Source organism: Pteropus vampyrus, unplaced genomic scaffold, assembly GCF_000151845.1.
Source record: "Pteropus vampyrus isolate Shadow unplaced genomic scaffold, Pvam_2.0 Scaffold4, whole genome shotgun sequence".
NCBI lineage: Eukaryota > Metazoa > Chordata > Mammalia > Chiroptera > Pteropodidae > Pteropus > Pteropus vampyrus.
Genome location: NW_011888785.1, coordinates 16,161,119 through 16,166,693, shown reverse-complemented (window position 1 = coordinate 16,166,693; position 5,575 = coordinate 16,161,119). Strand labels below are relative to the sequence as shown.

Genomic DNA, 5,575 nt, shown 5'->3' with positions numbered 1-5,575 from the left:
GGTTAACGTATAATATTTTTTAAATCTCTACTGAATCAGCAACTCTTAGGTGTGAGTTGATTGTTCTCTTATCTCTACTTGCCTTAAGGTTCAGATGTGATGCTGGGGTTGTAGAGAAGGATCATATGACATAAAGAAAATAAAATATAGGGTGAATAATGGCATGAAACAAAAGCCTCCTCCACGCAGTCAGCGGGTGAGAGCAAGAAGAGCTATGTGGGGTGGGAGGGGGAAGTAGAGGTAGTTAATCAGGAGAGGCAAGAGAAAGTAGGATGCATGAGTCCTGGTGTCCCTTCTGTCCCTTCTCCAGTGTTTGACATGGAGGCTGGTGGAGAAGAGATACTAGATAAGGTGGGGGCGAGGGGGAGTCTGAAAGCAGTGGTGCACCTGCCCTGTTTCCAGTGTGGTGCCCTAGAAGGGTGTTCTATGCCAACATGGGGCAGGCCTAGCAGTGTCTTTAAATGGAGTAAAGGGGTCTTGCCAAAAGAAAGAGACAACTTCCTATCTCTCAGGTGGATGATCCAGAGAATTCAACGTGCTTCCAATACAGGACAAATGGTAAATGGATTATGAGTTGATATCCAGAAAGCCTGCCATGGGGCCCACAATGATAAGAGGTAAGAGCACCCTGGCATGGAGTTTGCAGAGTCAGCTGCCCAGGTACTAGATGGAGGATATAGAAAATGCTCAGCCAGAACCTAGTCAGCAAAATCCTTCTCACAAAGAACCTAGGTGAGGCCAAGGCAGTAGAGAGGGTCTGCTTGGTCTTGCCCAAACTGGGATATAGAAGAAAAGAATATTATATGTTCATAAGCCACAGATTTCATGGTGAACACCTGAAAGACACTCACAATTTTCACATCTGAGAGCAGAGTGAGTTTAATTTTGTAACCACTAACATATAGTTATTCTGTATTTGGTAGCATAAAGTTTACGGTCTTAGAAAAATGAAAATAGGCTAAAAGTGTCTATGGCCATATTACACTGAACAAGCTCAATTTCGTCTGATCTTGGAAGCTAAGCAGGGTCGGGCCTGGTTAGTACTTGGATGGGAGACCACCTAGGAAGATCGGGTGCTGTAGGCGTAAAAAATTTTTAAAAAAATAAAAAATAAGTGATTGTAAGATGACAAGATCTTTGAAATCTGCGAGGTCAACCAAGGGTTGCCTCACCTAAAAAAAATAAAAATAAAAATAGGCTAAAAGTCCTAGCTGCTGCAAAATTGCAAGGCCACCATCTACTGGTAATTTGCTCTAATTTCAGGCACATGGTTCTTGAACTCCACTGACAATTTAAGAAGGAAGCGTCAAATGCAATTCATATGGTGTGACGAAGAACATTCCAACTTCTAAATATTACTCCGAATTCCTGGTGGTGTTCAGTTGGGAATTAAAAGTTTCTAAAAAAAAAAGTATATGGAAATCTAAAACAAAGATTTTTATTTCCAAATTATTTTCAGTGTTATATAAATTTTTTCATCTTGAAGATAATTTAGGTCCATGGTTAAGGAAACACGATGTATATAGGAACTGGGAAGGTTATAAAAACATTTTGAGAGGAAAAACTCTAAGGACTGATTACTATCCAAGAATTTTAATGAAAGACAATAACTAAAGAAAATCATGTAGTCCAACCCGGTACTGTGCAACAGAAATATAATACAAGCCATATATGTAACTTAAAATTTTCTAGTGGCCACACTTAATCCATTTTCTGTTTGCCCTGAGAATCCTCACTGGTGGTGCTTGCGGCTGCAGCGTTTACTCCGAGATAACTTGCAGATTATAATTCTAAACTTACTCCCAAAGTTTGCCATGAAATATTTTGCTTTTATTATCATTTTTGCATATCTCTAGTGTATCAATAGTCTTTGGAAACAAAGGACATCATTTTATTTACAACATTTTGTTTTTAGTAGTGGTATTTCCATTTACAAAACATAGTAATTCTCGATGCTGAAAATGTTAAATACTAGAAAACGCAGGGAGACATTGTTGGAGTGAGGACTGAAGCAAGATTCACTCTGTACAGAAGTGCCGGTGGTATCCATTGTTCCCTATTGAGCCCTTTCCCTGTTTTTTAACTTTATGTAAATGAACTCGTGCAGTATGTATGACGTTGTGTCTGGCTTCTTTCACTTAACATTATATTTGTAAGATGCAAAAAAAAAAAAAGAAAAAGAAAAAGAAAAAGAATCTTAAAAAAATGAGAAAAGTTTAAGAGATATCTAGGACAACATCAAACATAATAGTTGCATCATAGGGGTACCAGAAAAAGAAGAGCAAGGGATTGAGAACTTATTTGAAGAAATAATGATAAAAAAATTTTCCTAGACTGGCAATGGAAATAAACATACACGTTCAAGAAGTGCAGAGAGTCCCAAACAAGATAAACCCAAAAAGGAAACACCAAGACACATCATGATTAAAATGCCAAAGGTTAAAAAACAAACAAAGAATTCTAAAAGCAGCAAGAGAAAGGCAACTCCTAGTTATTGACATAAGACTGTCAGCTGATTTCTCATCAGAAAATTTGCAAGGCAGAGGAAATAGGCACAAAATATTCAAAGTGATGAAAAGCAAGGACCTACAACCAAGACTACTCTACTCGGCAAAGCTACCAATTAAAATTGAAGGTGAGATAAAGAGATTCCCAGACAGGAAGAAGCTAAAGGAGATCAGCACCACAAGCCAGTCGTAAAAGAAATGTTAAAGGGACTTCTTTAAGAAGAAGGGGCAAATAAACATAAATATGAATAATAAAATGACAATAACTATGTAACTATCAATAATCGCTTCAGATGTAGATTAAATGCTCCAATTAAAAGACATAGGGTATATCAAACTAAAAAGCTTCTGCACAACAACAACAAAATTTAGCAAAAGAAAGAGACAACCAACTGAATGGGGAAAATATTTGCAAACAACACTTCTAAGAGGTTAATATCCAAAACATATAAAGAACTCATACAACTCAACAATAAAAAAAAATCCAGTTAAAAAATAGCAGAAGATCTGAACAGACACTTCTCCTAAGAAGAGATACAAATGACCAACAGACATAAGAAAAGATGCTCAACCTCACTAGCTATTAGGGAAATGTAAATCAAAACCACAATGAGATACCAGCTCTTACCTGTAAGAATGGCTATTCTCAACAAGACATGTAACAACAAGTGTTGGAGAGGTTGTGGGATAAAAGGAACTCTCTTACACTGCTGGTGGAAATGTAAATTGGTAGAGTCACTATGGAAAACAATATGGAGGTTCTTCAAAAAATTAAGAATAGAATCACCCAGCAATCCCTCGTCTGGGTGTCTATCCCCAAAATTTGAAAACATTTATCTGTAAAGATATATGTACCCTGGTGTTCACTGCAGCATTATTTATGGTAGCCAAGACATGGAAACAACCAAAGTGTACTTCAATAAATAATTGAATAAAGAAGATGTGGTACATATATACAATGGAATATTACTCAGCCATCAGAAGAGATGAAATACTGCCATTTGCAACAATAGGGATGGATCTCGAGATTATCATGCTAATCAAAATAAATGAGGCAGAAAAAGTTAAAAACCATATGATTTCACTCATATGTGGGATTTAAAACTGAAAGTAACAAACGAACAGGACAAATGCACAAAAACTCAAAGACACATACAACAGTTTAGTGGCTACCAGAGGGAAAGGGGGAGGGTGGGTGGTAGATAAGGGTAAAGGAGGTCAAATATATGGTGACAGAAGGAGATTTGACTTTGGGTGGTGAACACACAATGCAATATACATATGATGCATTATAGAATTATACACCTGAAACCTATATAATTTTATTAATCAATGTCACCTCAATAATTTTTTAATGCTATAAAGAAAAAGAAAAGAAAGAAATGTGAACTATAAGAATTCAATAAAGAATAGGCACTGAAAAGAGACAAAGATAGGTGAATGGATAAGAAAACAAAACCCTTACATATGCTGTCTATAAGAGACCAACTTCAGATCAAAATACACACAGAGACTGAAAGTAAAGAGATGGAAGAAGATATTTCACACAAATTGAAATGAAAAAATAAGCTGGGGTAGCAATACTTGTATCAGACAAAATAGACTTTAAAACAAAGCCTATAATAAGAGATAAAAGAAGGATGTTACATAATGATAAAGGGATCAATCCAACAAGAGGACATAACCTTAGTAAACATTTATGCACCCGACATAGGAGCACCTAAATATGTAAAGCAAATATTAACCAACGTAAAGGGAAAGATTGACATTAATACAGTCATAGGAGGGGATTTTAACACCCCATTGATAGCAATGGACAGATCTTCCAGACAGAAAATCGACAAGAAAATCGCCTTAAACAACATATTGGACCAGATAAATTTAATTGATATTTTTAGAGGATTTCACCCCAAAGAAGCAGAATATACATTCTTCTCAAGTGCACATGGAACATTTTCTATGATAGACTACATTTTAGGCCACGAAATAAGTCTCAATAAATTTAAGAAGATTGAAGCCATATCAAGAGTCTTTTCTGAATACAAAGGTATGAAACTAGAAATCGATTACAAAAAAACCTGAAAAATACACAAACACATGAAGCTAAGTAACATGCTACTAAATGGCAAATGAGTTAGCAATGACATCAAGGAAGAAATCAAAAGATACCTTGAGACAAATAAAAATGAAAACACGATGATTCAGAATCTATGTGACACAGCGAAAGCAGTCCTAAAAAAGAAATTCATAGCAGTACGGACCTACCTCAAGAAACAAGAAAAATCTCAAATAAACAATCTAACCTTAAACTTAAAGGAACTAGAAAAATAATAGCAAACAAAGCCTAAAATGAGTAGAAGGAAGAAAATAACAAAGATCAGAGTGGAAATAAATGAAATAGAGTTTAAAAAATATAAAAGATCAATGAAACTAAAAGCTTTTTTAAAAAAAGATATACAAAATTGATAAACCTTTAACCATACTTATCAAGAAAAAAGAGAGAGGACCCAAATAAATAAAATCAGAAATGAAAGAGAAGTGACAACTGACTCTCCAGAAATACAAAGGATTATAAGAAAATACTATGAGCAATTGTATGCTAACAAATTGGACAATCTGGAAGAAATGTATTCATTTTTAGAAACGTATTCATTTTTAGAATCTCCCAAGACTGAGTCAAGAAGAAACAGAAAATCTGAACTGACAGATTACTACTGACGAAATCAAATCAGTAATTAAAAACTCCACAAACAAAAGTTCTGGACCACATGACTTCACTGCTGAGTTTTAGCAAACATTCAAAGAAGAATAAATACCTATTCTCAAACTATTTCCAAATATTCAATCTCATTATACAAGGCCACCATTATTCTGATTCCAAAACCAAAGACATTATGAAATAAGCAAATTACAGGCTGATATCTCTGATAAACATAAATGCAAAAACACTCAACAAAATATTAGCAAACTGAATTCAGCAATACATTTAAAAGATCACATACCATGATCAAGTTGGATTTATTCATGAGATGCAAGTTTGGTTCAATATTTGCAAATCAATTACTGTG

General features: G+C 35.0%; 1 pseudogene; it reads left to right on the top strand.

The window, feature by feature from the left end:
- Positions 1-966: 966 nt before the first annotated feature.
- Positions 967-1,085, top strand: LOC111743407 (annotated as a pseudogene).
- Positions 1,086-5,575: the final 4,490 nt, after the last annotated feature.